Source organism: Schistocerca gregaria, chromosome 4, assembly GCF_023897955.1.
Source record: "Schistocerca gregaria isolate iqSchGreg1 chromosome 4, iqSchGreg1.2, whole genome shotgun sequence".
Lineage (NCBI taxonomy): Eukaryota > Metazoa > Arthropoda > Insecta > Orthoptera > Acrididae > Schistocerca > Schistocerca gregaria.
Genome location: NC_064923.1, coordinates 786,616,787 through 786,638,012, shown reverse-complemented (window position 1 = coordinate 786,638,012; position 21,226 = coordinate 786,616,787).

Below are 21,226 nucleotides of genomic sequence, written 5' to 3'. Positions count from 1 at the left end.
CATTACTCCCTATGACAAAAGACTGCATCGTGCCTGTTCTATTCAATCCCGATGAATTTTCTGTGTTTCATCAACACTCTTAACGTTCACAGATTACAGGAAGCCTCCAAATATGCTTCGGAAACTACTACTGGTCTCCCAGGATCGATCAAAGCGTAGACTCTTTGAGACATTACTCCCATGGAGTAAAGTCAGCATGGTGCCAGTTCTATTCAATCCCGATTCAATTTCTGTGTTTCATCAACACTCTGAAGGTCCTCTGATTCCAGAATGCCTCCAGATGGGAATCGGAAACTACTACTGGTCTCACAGGAATCGATCAAACCGTAGACTGTTTGAGTCATTACTCATATAGAGAAAAGTATGCATGGTGCCTGTTGTACTTAATCCCGCTGCAATTTCTGTTTTTCATCAACACTCTGAACGTCCACAGATTCCAGGAAGCCTCCAGACGTGCTTCGGAAACTACTACTGTCGTCCCAGGGAACGATCAAAGCGTAGACAGTACGAGACATTACTCTCTTGGGGAAAAGTCCGAATTGTGCATGTTGTATTCAATCGAAATGCAATTTCAGTGTTTCATCAACACGCTTAACGTCCTCAGATTACAGGAAGCCCCCAAATGTGCTTCGGAAACTACTACTGGTCTTCCAGAGAACGATTAAAGGGTAGACAGTTTGAGACATTACTCCCATTGAACCAAGTCCGCATGGTGCCTGCTCCATTCAATCCCGATGCAATTTCTTTGTTTCATTAACACTCTGAACGTCCAAAGATTACAGGAAATTTCCAGATGTGCTTCGGAAACTACTACTGCTGTTATAGGAATCGATCGAAACGTAGACAGTTTGAGACATTACTCACATGTAGAAAAGTCCGCATGGTGCCTGTTGTATTCAATCTCGACGCATTTTCTATGTTTCATCAACACTCTGAACGTCCACAGATTACGGAAAGACTCCAGATGTGCTTCTTAAACTACTACTGGTCTCCCAGGGAACGATTAAATCGTATACAGTTTGAGACATTACACCCATGGAGAAAAGTCCTCATGGTGCCTGTTGTATTCAACGCCGATGCAATTTCTGTGTTATATCAAGACTCTGAACGTCCACAGTTTACAGGAAGCCTCCAGATGTTCTTCGGAAACTACTACTGGTCTCCCAGGAATCGATTAAAGCGTAGACAGTTTGAGACATTACTCCCATTGAGCAAAGTCCGCATGGTGACTGTTGTATTCAATCTCGATGCACTTTCTGTGTTTTATCAACACTCTGATCGTCCACAGATTACAGGAAGCCTCCAGACGTGCTTCGGAAACTACTACTGGGGTCCCAGGGAACGATCAAAGTGTAGACAGTATGAGACATTACTCCCTTGGAGAAAAGTCCGAAGTGTTCATGTTGTATTCAATCCAAATGCAATTTCAGTGTTTCATCAACACGCTTAACGCCCTCAGATTACAGGAAGCCCCCAAATGTGCTTCGGAAACTACTACTGGTCTCCCAGGGAACGATTAAAGCGTAGACAGTTTGAGACATTACTCCCATTGAACCAAGTCCGCATGGTGTCTCCTGTATTCAATTCCGATGCAATTTCTTAGTTTCATTAAAACTCTGAACGTCCAAAGATTACAGGAATTTTCCAGATGTGCTTCGGAAACTAATACTGCTGTTATAGGAATCGATCGAAACGTAGATAGTTTGAGACATTACTCCCATATAGAAAAGTCCGAACTGTGCATGTTGTATTCAATTCCGATACAATTTCTATCTTTCATCAAGACTCTGAACGTCCACAGATTGCAGGAAGCCTTCAGATGAACTTCGGAAACTACTACTGGTCTCCCAGGGAACGATCAATGCGTAGACAGTTGGAGACCTTACTCCCATGGAGAAATTCCGCATGGTGCCTGTTGATTTCAATCCCGATGCAATTTCTTTGTTTCATTAACACTATGAAGGTCCACAGATCATAGAATGCCTCCACATGTGCTTCGGAAACTACTACTGGTCTCCCAGGGATCGATCAAATCGTAGGCAGTTTGAGATATTACTCCCATAGAGAAAAATGGGCATTTGGCCTGTTGTATTCAATCCCGATGCAATTTCTGTGTTTCATCAACACTCAATGTCCACAGATTACAGAAAGACTCCAGATGTGCTTCTTGAACTACTACTGGTGTCCCAGGGAACGATCAAAGCGTAGGCAGTTTGAGACATGACTACAATGGAGAAAAGTCTACATGGTGCCTGTTGTATTCAATCCTGATGCAATTTCTGTGTTTGATCAACACTCTGAACGTCAACAGAATACAGAAAGCCTCCAGATGTGTTTCAGAAACTACTACTGGTCTCCCATGGAACGATCAAGTCGTAGACACATTAAGACATTAATCACATGAAGAAAAGTCCGCATTTGGCCTGTTGTATTCAATCCCGATGCAATTTCTGTGCATCATTAACACTCTGAAGGTCCACAGATTACAAGAAGCTTGCAGATGTGCTTCAGAAACTACTACTGGTCTCCCAGGAATGGATCAAAAAGTAGACACATTGAGACATTACTCCCATGGAGAAAAGTGCTAATGGTGGCTGTTGTATTCAATCCCGATGCAATTTCTGTGTTTCATCAACACTCAATGTCCACAGATTACGGAAAGACTCCAGATGTGCTTCTTAAACTACTACTGGTGTCCCAGGGAACGATCAAAGCGTACACAGTTTGAGACATTCCTCCCATGGAGAAAAGTCCGCTTGGTGCCTGTTGTATTCAATGCCGATGCAATTTCTGTGTTTCTTCAACACTCTGAACGTCCACAGATTGCAGGTAGCCTCCAGATGTGCTTCAGAAACTACAACTTGACTCGAAGGGAACGATCAAAGCGTAGACAGTTTGAGACATTACACCCATGGAGAAAAGTACTCACGGTGTATGTTGTATTCAATCGAGATGGAATTTCTGTGTTTCATCAACACTTTGAACGTCCACAGTTTACAGAATGCCTCCAAATGTGCTTCGGAAACTACTACTGGTCTCCCAGGAATAGATCAAAGCGTAGACAGTTTGAGACATTACTCCCATGGAGAAAAGTCAGCATGGTAACTGTTGTATAGAATGGCAATGCAATTTTTGTGTTTCATCAACACTCTGAACGTCCACAATTTACAGGAAGCGTACAAATCTGCTTTGGAAACTACTACTGGTCTCCCAAGGAACGATCACAACGTAGACTGTTTTAGACGTCAATCCCATGGGGAAAAGTCCGTATGGTGCGCGTTGTATTTAATCCCGATGCAATTTCTGTGTTTCATCAACACTCTGAATGTCCACAGATTACAGGAAGCCTCCACATCTGCATCGGAAGCTACTACTGGTCTCCCAGGGAACGATCAAAGCGTAGACACTTTAAGAGGTCATGCCCATGGAGAAAAGTCCGTATGGTGCCTGTTGTATTCAATCCCGATGCAATTTCTGTGTTTCATCAACAGTCTGAACGTCATCAGATTACAGGTAGCCTCCAGATGTGCTTTAGAAACTACAACTTGTCTCCCAGGGAACGATCAAATCGTAGACATTTTGAGACGACAAGGCCATGGACAAAAATCCGTATGGTGCCTGTTGTACTCAATCCTGATGCAATTTCTGTGTTTCATCAGCACTCTGAATGTCCACAGATTACAATAAGCCTCCCATGGAGAAATGTACGCATGGTGCCTGTTGTATTCAATCCCGAAGCAATTTCTGTGTTTCATCAACATTTTGAAGGTCCACAGATTAGAGAATGCCTCCAGATGTGCTTCGGAAACTACTACTGGTATCCAGGGAGCGATCAAACAGTAGACGGTTTGTGACATTACTCCCATGAAGAAAAGTCCGCATGGTGTCTGTTGTATTCAATGCCGATGCAATTTCAGAGTTTCATCAACAGTCTGAACGTCATCAGATTACAGGTAGCCTCCAGATGTCTTTAGAAACTACAACTTGTCTCCCAGGGAACGATCAAATCGTAGACACATTGAGACGACAAGCCCATGGACAAAAATCCGTATGGTGCCTGTTGTATTCAATCCCGAAGCAATTTCTGTGTTTCATCAACATTTTGAAGGTCCACAGATTAGAGAATGCCTCCAGATGTGCTTCGGAAACTACTACTGGTATCCAGGGAACGATCAAACAGTAGACGGTTTGTGACATTCCTCCCATGGAGAAAAGTCCGTATGGGGCCTGCTGTATTCAATCTCGATGCAATTTCTGTGTTTCATCAACACTCTGAACTTAAACAGATTACAGAATGCCTCCAGATGTGCTTCGGTAACTACTACTGGTCTCCCACTAATAGACCAAAGCGTAGACAGTTTGATACATTACTCCCATGGAGAAAAGTCCGCATGGTGCCTGTTGTATGCAATGGCGATGCAATTTCTGTGTTTCATCAACACTCTGAACGGCCGAAGATTACAGGAAGCGTACAAATGTCCTTCGCAAACTACTACTGGTCTCCCAGGGATCGATCAAAACGTAGACAATTTGAGACGTCAATCCCATGGAGAAATGTCCGTATGGTGCCTGTTGTATTCAATGCCGATGAAATTTCTGTGTTTCATCAACACTCTGAAGGTCCACAGATTACAGGAAGACTCCAGATGTGCTTCGGCAACTACTACTGGTCTCCCAGGGAACGATCAAAACGTAGACAGTTTGAGACGTCAATCCCATGGAGAAAAGTCCGTATGGTGCGTGTTGTATTATATCACGATGCAATTTCTGCGTTTCATCAACACTCTGAACGTCCACAGATTACAGGAAGCCTCCATATGTGCTTCGGAAACTACTATTGGTCTCCCAGAGATCGATCAAAGCGTTGACTGTTTGAGACAATACTCCCATGGAGAAAAGTCCTCATTGTGCTTGGTGTATTCAATCCCGATGCAATTTCTGTGTTTCATCAACACTCTGAAGGTCCACAGATTACAGGAATTCTCCAGATGTGCTTCCTAAACTACTACTGGTCTCCCAGGGAACAATCAAAGCGTAGACAGATTGAGACCTTCCTCCCATGGAGGAAAGTGCGCATGGTGCCTGTTGTATTCAATCTCGATGCAGTTTCTATGTTTCATCAACACTCTGAACGTAATCAGATTACAGGAAGCCTCAAGATGCGTTTCAGAAACTACAACTTGTCTCCCTGGGAACGGTCAAAGCGTAGACAGTTTGATACATTACTCCATGGAGAAAAGTATGCAGGGTGCGTGTTGTATTCAATCCCGATGAAATTTCTGTGTTTCATTAACACTCTAAAAGTCCACAGATTACAGGATGTCTCCAGATTCGCTTCGGAAACTTCTACAGGTCTCCCAGGAATCGATCAAAGCGTAGACAGTTAGAAACATTACTCCCAATGAGCAAAGTCTGCATGGTGCCTGTTGTATTCAATGCCGATGCAATTTCTGTGTTTCATCAACACTCTGAACGTCCACAGATTACAGGAAGCCTTCAGATGAGCTTCGGAAACCACTACTGGTTTCCCAGGGAATGATCAAAGCGTAGACAGAATGAGATTTTTATTCGGCAGCCGAGTGTGCGCTGATATGAAACTTCCTGGCAGATTAAAACTGTGTTCTCGACCGAGACTCGAACTCGGGACCTTTGCCTTTCGTGAGCAAGTGCTCTTCCATCACAGTTACCGAAGCACGACTCACGGCCGGTACTCACTGCTTTCCTTTTGCCAGTATCTCTTCTCCTACCTTACAAACTTTACAGAAATTATAATTCTTGAAACATCCCCCAGGCTGTGGCTAAGCCATGTCTCCGCTATATCCTTTCTTTCAGGAGTATTAGATCTGCAAGATTCGCATTAAAGCTTATGTAAAGTTTGAAAGGTAGGAGACGAGATACTGACAGAAGTAAAGATGTGGGTACCAGGCGTGAATCGTGCTTCGGTAGCTCAGTTGCTAGAGCACTTGCCCGCGAAATTCAAAGGTCCCGATTTCGAGTCTCGGTCGGGCACACAGTTTTAATCTGCCAGGAAGTTTCAAAGCGTAGACAGTTTGAGACGTTATTTCCGTGGAGAAAGGTCCGCATGGTGCCTGTTGTATTCAATCCCGAAGCAATTTCTGTGTTTCATCAACATTTTGAAGGTCCAGAGATTAGAGAATGCCTCCAGATGTGCTTTGGAAACTACTACTGGTATCCAGGGAACGATCAAACAGTAGACGGTTTGTGACATTACTCCCATGGAGAAAAGTCCGCATGGTGTCTGTTGTATTCAATGCCGATGCAATTTCAGTGTTTCATCAACAGTCTGAACGTCATCAGATTACAGGTAGCCTCCAGATGTGCTTTAGAAACTACAACTTGTCTCCCAGGGAACGATCAAATCGTAGACACATTGAGACGACAAGCCCATGGACAAAAATCCGTATGGTGCCTGTTGTATTCAATCCCGATACAATTTCTGTGTTTCATCAACACTCTGAATGTCCACAGATTCCTTGAACCTACCAGATGTGCTTCGGAAACTACTACTGGTCTCCCAGGGAACGATCAAAGCGTTGGCAAATTGAGACATTACTCCCATGGAGAAAAGTCCGCATGGTGCCTGTTGTATTCAATCCCGATGCGGTTTCTATGTTTCATCAACACTCTGATCGTCCACAGATTACAGGAAGCCTCCAGATGCGCTTCGGAAACTACTAATGGTCTCCCAGGGAACGATCAAACCGTAGACAGTTTTACACATTACCCCGTCCAGAAAACTCCGCATGGTGCCTGCTGTATTCAATCTCGATGCAATTTCTGTGTTTCATCAACACTCTGAACTTAAACAGATTACAGAATGCCTCCAGGTGTGCTTCGGAAACTACTACTGGTCTCCCACTAATAGATCAAAGCGTAGACAGTTTGAGACATTACTCCCATGGAGAAAAGTCCGCATGGTGCCTGTTGTATGCAATGGCGATGCAATTTCTGTGTTTCATCAACACTCTGAACGGCCGAAGATTACAGGAAGCGTACAAATGTCCTTCGCAAACTACTACTGGTCTCCCAGGGATCGATCAAAACGTAGACAATTTGAGACGTCAATCCCATGGAGAAATGTCCGTATGGTGCCTGTTGTATTCAATGCCGATGCAATTTCTGTGTTTCTTCAACACTCTGAACGTCCACAGATTGCAGGTAGCCTCCAGATGTGCTTCAGAAACTACAACTTGACTCCCAGGGAACGAACAAAGCGTAGACAGTTTGAGACATTACACCCATGGAGAAAAGTACTCACGGTGTATGTTGTATTCAATCGAGATGGAATTTCTGTGTTTCATCAAGACTCTGAACGTCCACAGATTAAAGAATGCCATCAGGATATGCTTCGGAAATTACTACTGGTCTCCAGGGCATCGATCAAAGCGTAGACGGTTTGTGACATTACTCACACAAAGAAAAGACCGCATGGTACCTGTTGTATTCAATGCCGATGCAATTTCTGTGTTTCAACAACACTCTGAACGTCCACAGATTATAGGTAGCCTCCTGATGTGCTTCAGAAACTACAACGTGTTTCCCAGGGAACGATCAAAGCGTAGACAATTTGAGACATTACTCCATAGAGAAAAGTCCGTATGGTGCCTGTTGTAATCAATCCCGAAGCAATTTCTGTGTTTCATCAACATTTTTAAGGTCCACAGAATAGAGAATGATTCCAGATGTGCTTCGGAAGCTACTACTGGTCTAAAGCTGAACGATCAAAGATTAGACGGTATGTGACATCACTCCCATAGAGATAACTCCGCATGGTGCCTGTTGTATTAAACGCCGATTTAATTTCTGTGTTTCGTCAACACTCTTAACGTCCATAGATTACAGGAAGCCTACAGATGTGCTTCAGAAACTACAACTTGTCTCCCTGGGAACGGTCAAAGCGTAGACAGTTTGATACATTACTCCATGGAGAAAAGTATGCAGGGTGCGTGTTGTATTCAATCCCGATGAAATTTCTGTGTTTCATTAACACTCTAAAAGTCCACAGATTACAGGATGTCTCCAGATTTGCTTCGGAAACTTCTACAGGTCTCCCAGGAATCGATCAAAGCGTAGACAGTTAGAAACATTACTCCCAATGAGCAAAGTCTGCATAGTGCGTGTTGTATTCAGTGCCGATGCAATTTCTGTGTTTCATCAACACTCTGAACGTCCACAGATTACAGGAAGCCTTCAGATGAGCTTCGGAAACCACTACTGGTTTCCCAGGGAATGATCAAAGCGTAGACAGAATGAGATTTTTATTCGGCAGCCGAGTGTGCGCTGATATGAAACTTCCTGGCAGATTAAAACTGTGTTCTCGACCGAGACTCGAACTCGGGACCTTTGCCTTTCGTGAGTAAGTGCTCTTCCATCACAGTTACCGAAGCACGACTCACGGCCGGTACTCACAGCTTTCCTTTTGCCAGTATCTCTTCTCCTACCTTCCAAACTTTACAGAAATTATAATTCTTGAAACATCCCCCAGGCTCTGGCTAAGCCATGTCTCCGCTATATCCTTTCTTTCAGGAGTATTAGATCTGCATGATTCGCATTAAAGCTTATGTAAAGTTTGAAAGGTAGGAGACGAGATACTGACAGAAGTAAAGATGTGGGTACCAGGCGTGAATCGTGCTTCGGTAGCTCAGTTGCTAGAGCACTTGCCCGCGAAAGGCAAAGGTCCCGATTTCGAGTCTCGGTCGGGCACACAGTTTTAATCTGCCAGGAAGTTTCAAAGCGTAGACAGTTTGAGACGTTATTTCCGTGGAGAAATGTCCGCATGGTGCCTGATGTATTCAATCCCGATGCAATTTCTGAGTTTCATGAACACTCTGAACGACCACAGATTACAGAATGCCTCCATAAGTGCTACGGAAACTATCACTGCTCTCCCAGGAATCGATCAAAGCGTAGACAGCATGAGACATTACTCCCATGCAGAAATTTCCGCATGGGGACTGTTGTATTCAATCCCGATGCAATTTCTGTGTTTTATAAACACTCTGAACGTCCACAGATTACATGAAGCCTCCAGATGTGCTTCGGAAACTGCTACTGGCCTATCAGGGAACGATCAAAGCGTATACAGTTTGAGACATTACTCCCATGGAGAAATGTCTGCATGGTGCCTGTTGTATTCAATGCCGATGCAATTTCTGTGTTTCATCAACACTCTGAACGTCAACAGATTACAGGAAGCCTCCAGGAGTGCATCAGAAACTACTACTGGTCTCCCAGGGAACGAACAAAGCGTAGACAGTTTGAGACATTACTCCCATGGAGAGAAGACCGCATTGTTCTTGTTGTATTCAATCCCGATGCAATTTCCTTGTTTCATCAACACTCTGAACGTCCACAGATTACAGCAATTCTTCAGATGTGCTTCGGAAACTACTACTGGTCTCCCAGGGAACGATCAAAGCGTAGACAGTTTGAAACATTACTCCCATGGAGAGAAGTCCGCATGGTGAATGTTGTATTCAATCCCGATGCAATTTCTGTGTTTCATTAACACTCTAAACGTCCACAGATTACATGAGGCCTCCAGTTATGCTTCGGAAACTACAACTGGTCTCCCAGGAATCGATCAAAGCGTAGACAGTTTGTGACATTACTCCCATGCAGAAATTTCCACATGGTGCCTGTTGTATTCAACCCCGATGCAATTTCTGTGTTTCATCAACACTCAGATCGTCCACAGATTACATGAAGCCTCCAATTGTCCTTCGGAAACTACTACTGGTGATCCAGGAAACGATCAAATCGTTGACAGTTTGAGACATTACTCCCATGGAGAAAAGTCTGCATGGTGCCTGTTGTATTCAATCCCGATGCAATTTCTCTCTTTCATCAACACTCTGAACGTCCACAGATTACAGGAAGCCTCCAGATGTACTTCGGAAACTACTACTTGTCTCCCAGGGAACGATCAAGTGGTAGACAGTTTAACACATTACTCTCGTGGAGAAATGTCCGCATTTGGTCTGTTGTATTCAATCCCGATGCAATTTCTGTAAATCATCAACACTGAAAGTCCACAGATTACGGAAAGACTTCAGATGTGCTTCTTAAACTACTACTGGCCTCCCAGGGAACGATCAAAGCGTAGACAGTTTGAGACATACCTCCCATGGAGAAAAGTTCGCATTGTGCATGTAGTATTCAATCCCGATGAAATTTCTGTGTTTCATTAACACTCTGAAAGTCCACAGATTACAAGAAGTCTCCAAATGTGCTTCGGAAACTACTACTGGTCTCCCCGGGAACAATCAAAGCGTAGACAGTTTGAGACATTACTAGCATTGAGCAAAGTCCGCATGGTGACAGTTGTAATCAATCCCGATGCAATTTCTGTGTTTTATCAACATTCAGAACGTCCGCAGATTACAGAATGCTTGCAGATGTGCTTCGGAAACTACTACTTTACTCCCAGGAATCCATCAAAGCGTAGGCAGTTTGAGACATTACTACAATGGAGAAAAGTCCACATGGTGACTGTTGTATTCAATCCCGATGCAATTTCTGTGTTTGATCAACACTCTGAACGTCCACAGAATACAGAAAGCCTCCAGATGTGCTTCAGAAACTACTACTGGTCTCCCATGGAACGATCAAGTCGTAGATACATTAAGACTTTACCCCGTGAAGAAAAGTCCGCATTTGGCCTGTTGTATTCAATCCCGATGCAATTTCTGTGCATCATTAACACTCTGAGGGTCCACAGATTACAGGAAGCTTCCAGATGTGCTTCAGAAACTACTACTGGTCTCCCAGGACTGGATCAAAACGTAGACAGATTGAGACATTACTCCCATGGAGAAAAGTCCTAATGGTGCCTGTTGTATTCAATCCCGATGCAATTTCTGTGTTTCATCAACACTCAATGTCCACAGATTACGGAAAGACTCCAGATGTGCTTCTTAAACTACTACTGGAGTCCCAGGGAACGATCAAAGCGTAGACAGTTTGAGACATTCCTCCCATGGAGAAAAGTCCGCATGGTGCCTGTTGATTTCAATCCCGATGCAATTTCTGTGTTTCATTAACACTCTGAACGTCCACAGATTACAGGAAGACTCCAGATGTGCTTTGGAAACTACTACTTTACTCTCAGATAGCGATCGAAGCGTAGTCAGTTTGAGACATTAGTCCCATGGAGAAAAGTGTGCATGGTGACTGTTGCATTCAATCCCGATGCAATATCTGTGTTTCATCAACACTCTGAAGGTCCACAGATTAGAGAATGCCTCCAGATGTGCTTCGGAAACTACAACTGGTCTCCCAGGGAATGATAAGGGTAGACAGTTTTACACATTACCCCATGGAGAAAACTCCGCATAGTGCCTGCTGTATTCAATCAAGATGCAATTTCTGTGATTCATCAACACTCTGAACTTCCACAGATTACAGAATGCCTCCAAATGTGCTTCCGAAACTACTACTGGTCTCCCAGGAATAGATCAAAGCGTAGACAGTTTGAGACGTCAATCCCATGGAGAAAAGTCCGAATGGTGCGCGTTGTATTCAGTCCCGATGCAATTTCTGTGTTTCATCAACACTCTGAACATCCACAGATTACAGCAAGCCTCCAGATGTGCTTCGGAAACTACTACTGGTCTCCCATGGAACGATCAAGTCGTAGATACATTAAGACTTTACCCCGTGAAGAAAAGTCCGCATTTGGCCTGTTGTATTCAATCCCGATGCAATTTCTGTGCATCATTAACACTCTGAGGGTCCACAGATTACAGGAAGCTTCCAGATGTGCTTCAGAAACTACTACTGGTCTCCCAGGGATGGATCAAAACGTAGACAGATTGAGACACTACTCCCATGGAGAAAAGTCCTAATAGTGCCTGTTGTATTCAATCCCGATGCAATTTCTGTGTTTCATCAACACTCAATGTCCACAGATTACGGAAAGACTCCAGATGTGCTTCTTAAACTACTACTGGTGTCCCAGGGAACGATCAAAGCGTAGACAGTTTGAGACATTCCTCCCATGGAGAAAAGTCCGCATGGTGCCTGTTGTATTCAATGCCGATGCAATTTCAGTGTTTCATCAACAGTCTGAACGTCATCAGATTACAGGTAGCCCCCAGATGTGCTTCAGAAACTACAACTTGTCTCCCAGGAATCGATCAAAGCGTAGACAGTTTGAGACGTCAATCCCATGGAGAAAAGTCCGAATGGTGCGCGTTGTATTCAGTCCCGATGCAATTTCTGTGTTTCATCAACACTCTGAACGTCCACAGATTACAGCAAGCCTCCAGATGTGCTTCGGAAGCTACTACTGGTCTCCCACTTAACGATCAAACAGTTGACAATTTGAGACATTACTCCCATGGAGAAAAGTACGCATTTGGCCTGTTGTATTATATCGCAATGCAATTTCTGTGTTTCATCAACACTCTTAACGTCCACAGATTTCAGGAAGTCTTCAGATGTGCTTCGGAAACTCCTACTGGTCTCCCAGGAATAGATCAAAGCGTAGACAGTTTGTGACATTACTCCCATGGAGAAAAGTCGACATGGTGCCTGTTCTATTTAATGCCGAAGCAATTTCTGTGTTTCATCAACACTCTGAACGTCCATAGATTACAGGAAGCCTCCAGATGTGTTTCGGAAACTACTTCTAGACTTCCAGGGAACCATCAAAGCGTAGACAGTTTGAGACGTCAATCCCATGCAGAAACGTCCGCATTTGGCATCTTGTACTATATCGCGATGCAATTTCTGTGTTTCATCAACACTCTGAACGACGACAGGTTATAGGAAGCCCCCAGATGTTCTTTAAAAACTACTACTGTCCTCCCAGAGATTCATCAAAGCGTAGACTGTTTGAGACCTTACTCCCATGGAGAAAAGTCGACATGGTGCCTGTTCATTTCAATCCCGATGCAATTTCTGTGTTTCATTAACACTCTGAAGGTCCACAGATTATAGAATGCCTCCACATGTGCTCCGGAAACTACTACTGGTCTCCCAGGGATCGATCAAATCGTAGACAGTTTGAGATACTACTCCAATAGAGAAAAATGAGCATTTGGCCTGTTGTATTCAATCCCGATGCAATTTCTGTGTTTCATCAACACTCAATGTCCATAGTTTACAGAAAGACTCCAGATGTGCTTCTTAAACTACTACTGGTGTCCCAGGGAACGATCAAAGCGTAGACAATTTGAGACATTCCTCCCATGGAGAAAAGTCTGCATGGTGCCTGTTGTATTCAATCCCGATGCAATTTCTGTGTTTCATTAACACTCTGAAAGTCCATAGATTACAAGAAGTCTCCAGATGTGCTTCGGAAACTACTACTGGTCTCCCAGGGAACAATCAAAGCGTAAACATTTTGAGACATTACTAGCATTGAGCAAAGTCCGCATGGTGACTGTTGTATTCAATCCCGATGCAATTTCTGTGTTTCATCAACACTCTGAACGTCCGCAGATTACAGAATGCTTGCAGATGTGTTTCGGAAACTACTACTTTTCTCCCAGGAATCGATCAAAGCGTAGGCTGTTTGAGACATTACTGCAATGGAGAAAAGTCCACATGGTGCCTGTTGTATTCAATCCCGATGCAATTTCTGTGTTTGATCAACACTCTGAACGTCCACAGAATACAGAAAGCCTCCAGATGTGCTTCAGAAACTACTACTGGTCTCCCATGGAACGATCAAGTCGTAGATACATTAAGACTTTACCCCGTGAAGAAAAGTCCGCATTTGGCCTGTTGTATTCAATCCCGATGCAATTTCTGTGCATCATTAACACTCTGAGGGTCCACAGATTACAGGAAGCTTCCAGATGTGCTTCAGAAACTACTACTGGTCTCCCAGGAATGGATCAAAACGTAGACAGATTGAGACATTACTCCCATGGTGAAAAGTCCTAATGGTGCCTGTTGTATTCAATCCCGATGCAATTTCTGTGTTTCATCAACACTCAATGTCCACAGATTACGGAAAGACTCCAGATGTGCTTCTTAAACTACTACTGGAGTCCCAGGGAACGATCAAAGCGTAGACAGTTTGAGACATTCCTCCCATGGAGAAAAGTCCGCATGGTGCCTGTTGATTTCAATCCCGATGCAATTTCTGTGTTTCATTAACACTCTGAACGTCCACAGATTACAGGAAGACTCCAGATGTGCTTTGGAAACTACTACTTTACTCTCAGATAACAATCGAAGCGTAGTCAGTTTGAGACATTACTCCCATGGAGTAAAGTGTGCATGGTGACTGTTGCATTCAATCCCGATGCAATTTATGTGTTTCATCAACACTCTGAACGTCCACAGATTACAGAATGCCTCCAAATGTGCTTCGGAAACTACTACTGGTCTCCCAGGAATAGATCAAAGCGTAGACAGTTTGAGACATTACTCCCATGGAGAAAAGTCAGCATGGTAACTGTTGTATACAATGGCAATGCAATTTCTGTGTTTCATCAACACTCTGAACGTCCACAGTTTACAGGAAGCGTACAAATCTGCTTTGGGAACTACTACTGGTCTCCCAGGGAACGATCACAACGTAGACAGTTTGAGACGTCAATCCTTTGGGGAAAAGTCCGTATGATGCGCGTTGTATTCAATCCCGATGCAATTTCTGTGTTTCATCAACACTCTGAATGTCCACAAATTACAGGAAGCCTCCCATGGAGAAATGTACGCATGGTGCCTGTTGTATTCAATCCCGAAGTAATTTCTGTGTTTCATCAACATTTTGAAGGTCCACAGATTAGAGAATGCCTCCAGATGTGCTTCGGAAACTACTACTCGTATCCAGGGAACGATCAAACTGTAGACGGTTTGTGACATTACTCCCATGGAGAAAAGTCCGCATGGTGCCTGTTGTATTCAATGCCGATGCAATTTCAGTGTTTCATCAACAGTCTGAACGTCATCAGATTACAGGTAGCCCCCAGATGTGCTTCAGAAACTACAACTTGTCTCCCAGGGAACGATCAAAGCGTAGACAGTTTGAGACATTACACCCATGGAGAAAAGTACTCACGGTGCCTGTTGTATTCAATCGAGATGGAATTTCTGTGTTTCATCAACACTCCGAATGTCCAGAGATTGCAGGAAGCCTCCAGATGTGCTTCGGAAACTACTACTGGTCTCCCAGGGAACGACCAAAGCGTTGGCAAATCGAGACATTACTCCCATGGAGAAAAGTCCGCATGGTGCCTGTTGTATTCAATCCCGATGCAGTTTCTATGTTTCATCAACACTCTGATCGTCCACAGATTACAGGAAGCCTCCAGATGCGCTTCGGAAACTACTAATGGTCTCCCAGAGAACGATCAAACCGTAGACAGTTTTACACATTACCCCATGGAGAAACCTCCACATGGTGCCTGTTGTATTCAATCTCGATGCAATTTCTGTGATTCATCAACACTCTGAACTTAAACAGATTACAGAATGATTCCAGGTGTGCTTCGGAAACTACTACTGGTCTCCCACTAATAGATCAAAGCGTAGACAGTTTGAGACATTACTCCCGTGGAGAAAAGTCCGCATGGTGCCTTTTGTATGCAATGGCGATGCAATTTCTGTGTTTCATCAATACTCGGAACGGCCGAAGATTACAGGAAGCGTTCAAATGTCCTTCGCAAACAATTACTGGTCTCCCAGGTATCGATCAAAACGTAGACAGTTTGAGACGTCAATCCCATGGAGAAATGTCCGTATGGTGCCTGTTGTATACAATGCCGATGCAATTTCTGTGTTTCATCAACACTCTGAACGTCCACAGATTGCAGGTATCCTCCAGATGTGCTTCAGAAACTACAACTTGACTCCCAGGGAACGACCAAAGCGTAGACAATTTGAGACATTACTACCATAGAGAAAAGTCCGCATGGTGCCTGTTGTATTAAATGCCGATTTAATTTCTGTGTTTCGTCAACACTCTTAACGTCCATAGGTTACAGGTAGCCTCCAGATGTGCTTCAGAAACTACAACTTGACTCCCAGGGAACGATCATAGCGTAGACTGTTCGAGACATTACTCCCACGGAGAAAAGTCCGCATGGTGGATGTTGTATTCAATCCCGATGCAATTTCTGTGTTTCATCAACACTCTGAACTTCCACAGATTACAGGAAGACTCCAGATGTGCTTCGGAAACTACTACTGGTCTCCCAGGGAACGATCAAAACGTAGACTGTTTGAGACATTACTCCCATTGAGAAAAGTATGCATGGTGCGAGTTGTATTCAATCCCGATGCAATTTCTGTGTTTCATTAACACTCTAAAAGTCCACAGATTACAGGAAGTCTCGAGATTTGCTTCGGAAACTTCTACAAGTCTCCCAGGAATCGATAAAACGTAGATAGTTTGATATATTACTCCATGGAGAAAAGTATGCATGGTGTATGTTGTATTCAATCCCGATGCAATTTCTGAGTTTCATCAACACTCTGAACGTCCACAGATTACAGAATGCCTCCAGATGTGCTTCGGAAACTACTACTGGTCTCCCAGGGAACGATCAAAGCGTAGACAGCTTTACACATTACTACCATGGAGAAAACTCCGCATGGTGCCTGTTGTATTCAATCCCGATGCAATTTCAGTGATTCATCAACACCCTGATGGTCTACAGATTGCAGAATGCCTCCGGATGTACTTCCGAAACTACTACTGGTTTCCCATGAATCGATCAAAGCGTAGACAGTTTGAGACATTACTCACATGGAGAAAAGACCGCATGGTGCCTGTTGTATTCAATGCCGATTCAATTTCCGTGTTTCATCAACACTCAGAACGTCCACAGATTATAGGAAGCGTACAAATGTGTTTCGGAAACTACTACTGGTCTCCCAGGGAACGATCAAATCGTAGACAGTTTGAGACGTCAATCCCATGGAGAAAAGTCCGTATGGTGCGTGTTGTATTCAGTCCCGATGCATTTTCTGTGTTTCATCAACTTTCTGAACGTCCACAGATTACAGGAAGCCTCCAGATGTGCTTCGGAAACTACTACTGGAGTCCCAGGGAACGTTCAGAGCGAAGACAGTATGAGACATTACTCCCATGGCGAAAAGTCCGAACTGTGCATGTTGTATTCAATCCCTAAGCAATTTCAGTGTTTCATCAACACTCTAAACGTCCACAGATTACTGGAAGCCTACAGATACGCTTCGGAAAGTACTACAGGTCTCCCAGGGTACGATTAAAGCGTAGACAGTTTAATACATTACTCCCTTTGAACAAAGTCAGCATGGTGCCTTTTGTATTTAATCCCGATGTAATTTCTGTGTTTCATTAACACTCTGAATGTCCAAAGATTACAGGAAGCTTTCAGATGTGCTTCGGAAACTACTACTGCTCTCCCAGGAATCGATCAATGCGTAGACAGTTTGAGACATTACTCCCATGGAGTAAAGTCCACATGGTGCCTGTTGTACTCAATATCGATGCAATTTCTGTGTTTCATTAAAACTAAGAAGGTCCACATATTACAGAATGCCTCCAGTTTTGCTTCGGAATCTACTACTGGTCTCCCAGGAATCGATTGAAACGTAGACTGTTTGAGACACTACTCCCATGGAAAAAAGGCCGCATGGTGCCTGTTGTATTCAATACCGATGCAATATCAGTGTTTCATCAACACTTTGAACGTCCACAGTTTACATAATGATTTCAGATGTGCTTCGGAAACTACTACTGGTTTCCAAGGAATCGATCAAAGCGTAGACAGATTAAGACATTACTCCCATGGAGAAAAGTAAGCATGGTGCTTCTTGTATTAAATACTGATGGAATTTCTGTGTTTTATGAACATTCTGAAGGTCCACAGATTATAGAATGCCTCCAGATGTGCTTCGGAAACTACTACTAGTCTCCCAGGAATCGATCAAACCGTAGACAGTTTGAGATATTACTCCAATAGAGAAAAATGAGCATTTGGCCTGTTGTATTCAATCCCGATGCAATTTCTGTGTTTCATCAACACTCAATGTCCATAGTTTACAGAAAGACTCCAGATGTGCTTCTTAAACTACTACTGGTGTCCCAGGGAACGATCAAAGCGTAGACAATTTGAGACATTCCTCCCATGGAGAAAAGTCCGCATAGTGCCTGTTGTATTCAATCCCGATGCAATTTCTGTGTTTCATTAACACTCTGAAAGTCCACAGATTACAAGAAGTCTCCAGATGTGCTTCGGAAACTACTACTGGTCTCCCAGGGAACAATCAAAGCGTAAACAGTTTGAGACATTACTAGCATTGAGCAAAGTCCGCATGGTGACTGTTGTATTCAATCCCGATGCAATTTCTGAGTTTCATCATCAGTCTGAACGTCCGCAGATTACAGAATTCTTGCAGATGTGTTTCGGAAACTACTACTTTTCTCCCAAGAATCGATCAAAGCGTAGGCAGTTTGAGACTTTACTACAATGGAGAAAAGTCCACATTGTGCCTGTTGTATTCAATCCCGATGCAATTTCTGTGTTTGATCAACACTCTGAACGTCCACAGAATACAGAAAGCCTCCAGATGTGCTTCAGAAACTACTACTGATCTCCCATGGAACGATCAAGTCGTAGATACTTTAAGACTTTACCCCGTGAAGAAAAGTCCGCATTTGGCCTGTTGTATTCAATCCCGATGCAATTTCTGTGCATCATTAACACTCTGAGGGTCCACAGATTACAGGAAGCTTCTAGATGTGCTTCAGAAACTACTACTGGTCTCCCAGGATTGGATCAAAACGTAGACACATTGAGACATTACTCCCATGGAGAAAAGTCCTAATGGTGCCTGTTGTATTCAATCCCGATGCAATTTCTGTGTTTCATCAACACTCAATGTCCACAGATTACGGAAAGACTCCAGATGTGCTTCTTAAACTACTACTGGTGTCCCAGGGAACGATCAAAGCGTAGACAGTTTGAGACATTCCTCCCATGGAGAAAAGTCCGCATGGTGCCTGTTGATTTCAATCCCGATGCAATTTCTGTGTTTCATTAACACTCTGAACGTCCACAGATTACAGGAAGATTCCAGATGTGCTTTGGAAACTACTACTTTACTCTCAGATAACGACCGAAGCGTAGTCAGTTTGAGACATTACTCCCATGGAGAAAAGTGTGCATGGTGACTGTTGTATTCAATCCCGATGCAATATCTGTGTTTCATCAACACTCTGAAGGTCCACAGATTAGAGAATGCCTCCAGATGTGCTTTGGAAACTACAACTGGTCTCCCAGGGAATGATCATAGGGTAGACAGTTTTACACATTACCCCATGGAGAAAACTCCACATAGTGCCTGCTGTATTCAATCATGATGCAATTTCTGTGATTCATCAACACTCTGAACTTCCACAGATAACAGAATGCCTCCAAATGTGCTTCGGAAACTACTACTGGTCTCCCAGGAATAGATCAAAGCGTAGACAGTTTGAGACATTACTCCCATGGAGAAAAGTCAGCATGGTAACTGTTGTATACAATGGCAATGCAATTTCTGTGTATCATCAACACTCTGAACGTCCACAGTTTACAGGAAGCGTACAAATATGCTTTGGAAACTACTACTGGTCTCCCAGGGAACGATCACAACGTAGACAGATTTGAGACATTACTAGCATTGAGCAAAGTCCGCATGGTGACAGTTGTATTCAATCCCGATGCAATTTCTGTGTTTTATCAACATTATGAACGACCGCAGATTACAGAATGCTTGCAGATGTCCTTCGGAAAGTACTACTTTACTCCCAGGAATCGATCAAAGCGTACACAGTTTGAGACGTCAATCCCATGGAGCAAAGTCCGAATGGTGCGCGTTGTATTCTGTCCCGATGCAATTTCTGTGTTTCATCAACTCTCTGAACGTCCACAGATTACAGGAAGTCTTCAGATGTGCTTCGGAAACTACTACTGGTCTCCCAGGAATAGTTCAAAGCGTAGACAGTTTGAGACATTACTCCCATGGAGAAAAGTCAGCATGGTAACTGTTGTATACAATGGCAATGCAATTTCTGTGTATCATCAACACTCTGAACGTCCACAGTTTACAGGAAGCGTACAAATATGCTTTGGAAACTACTACTGGTCTCCCAGGGAACGATCACAACGTAGACAGATTTGAGACATTACTAGCATTGAGCAAAGTCCGCATGGTGAATGTTGTATTCAATCCCGATGCAATTTGTGTGTTTCATTAACACTCTTAAAGTCCACAGATTACATGAGGCCTCCAGTTATGCTTCGGAAACTACAACTGGTCTCCCAGGAATCGATCAAAGCGTAGACAGTTTGTGACATTACTCCCATGCAGAAATTTCCACATGGTGCCTGTTGTATTCAACCCCGATGCAATTTCTGTGTTTCATCAACACTCAGATCGTCCACAGATTACATGAAGCCTCCAATTGTCCTTCGGAAACTACTACTGGTGATCCAGGAAACGATCAAATCGTTGACAGTTTGAGACATTACTCCCATGGAGAAAAGTCTGCATGGTGCCTGTTGTATTCAATCCCGATGCAATTTCTCTCTTTCATCAACACTCTGAACGTCCACAGATTACAGGAAGCCTCCAGATGTACTTCGGAAACTACTACTTGTCTCCCAGGGAACGATCAAGTGGTAGACAGTTTAACACATTACTCTCGTGGAGAAATGTCCGCATTTGGTCTGTTGTATTCAATCCCGATGCAATTTCTGTAAATCATCAACACTGAAAGTCCACAGATTACGGAAAGACTTCAGATGTGCTTCTTAAACTACTACTGGCCTCCCAGGGAACGATCAAAGCGTAGACAGTTTGAGACATACCTCCCATGGAGAAAAGTTCGCATTGTGCATGTAGTATTCAATCCCGATGAAATTTCTGTGTTTCATTACCACTCTGAAAGTCCACAGATTACAAGAAGTCTCCAGATGTGCTTCGGAAACTACTACTGGTCTCCCAGGGAACAATCAAAGCGTAGACAGTTTGAGACATTACTAGCATTGAGCAAAGTCCGCATGGTGACAGTTGTAATCAATCCCGATGCAATTTCTGTGTTTTATCAACATTCAGAACGTCCGCAGATTACAGAATGCTTGCAGATGTGCTTCGGAAACTACTACTTTACTCCCAGGAATCGATCAAAGCGTAGGCAGTTTGAGACATTACTACAATGGAGAAAAGTCCACATGGTGCCTGTTGTATTCAATCCCGATGCAATTTCTGTGTTTGA